Consider the following 804-nt stretch of genomic DNA (forward strand, 5'->3'; position numbering starts at 1 on the left):
CCCACTCGCGCACGCTTTGGCGCTTCCCATAAGAGTTTGGCCAACCTGTGCGCATTCGCACAGACGAAGGTCAATGGCTGGGTAGCCTTTAACTATATATACGAAGACAGTAACTTCTTCTCGAAAGAACAGTTACTGTTGATGACCGTGCAGCTTTTCCCTGGAACAAATGATAACTAACTGACAACCTCAGCTGCCGACAGGTGTTGCTGATATACCTCGATGTGGACAGCTGAAAATGTGTGCCCCGACCGGGACTCGAACCCGGGATCTCCTGCTTACATGGCAGACGCTCTATCCATCTGAGCCCTTGCAAGGATAAGTCCCTGCAGTCGCGCTATTCATCTGTGTCCTTGGTGGCTCAGATGGATAGAGCGTCTGCCATATAAGCAGGAGATCCCGGGTTCGAGTCCCGGTCGGGGCACACATTTTCAGCTGTCCACATCGAGGTATATCAGCAACACCTGTCGGCAGCTGAGGTTGTCAGTTAGTTATCATTTGTTGTGGATTGTCGTGGAGTATTTACGCTTTAGCCTCTATAGTCACATGAAGTTCCGATACGTGGCGGCACTAGACGTATCCTTCAAAATAGCGTCTTTAACGCTACAGGCAGAGAGGTTGCCACTGAATTTCTTTTGGCGAAAAATCAGAGCATCGAAGATGTTACGGCGTAAAGTCAGCGCCGGCATGCCAGTCGGGATCGACGGAGAAGAGACGACTGTGAGAAGAAGTCAGCCAGTTGCACACTGATTGACCACCCTCCAGGACGACAACGTAACAGCAGTGGCCATTACATGAAGGCGA

The 804-nt window shown here is 50.7% G+C and overlaps 1 non-coding gene across 1 annotated transcript; it reads left to right on the forward strand.

Annotated features, from left to right (window-relative positions):
* Nucleotides 1–350: 350 nt before the first annotated feature.
* Nucleotides 351–424, forward strand: Trnai-uau. Its single transcript has one exon. It is a non-coding gene; the product is annotated as a tRNA-Ile (tRNA).
* Nucleotides 425–804: the final 380 nt, after the last annotated feature.

The sequence above is a fragment of the Schistocerca americana genome, chromosome 9, assembly GCF_021461395.2.
Source record: "Schistocerca americana isolate TAMUIC-IGC-003095 chromosome 9, iqSchAmer2.1, whole genome shotgun sequence".
Lineage (NCBI taxonomy): Eukaryota > Metazoa > Arthropoda > Insecta > Orthoptera > Acrididae > Schistocerca > Schistocerca americana.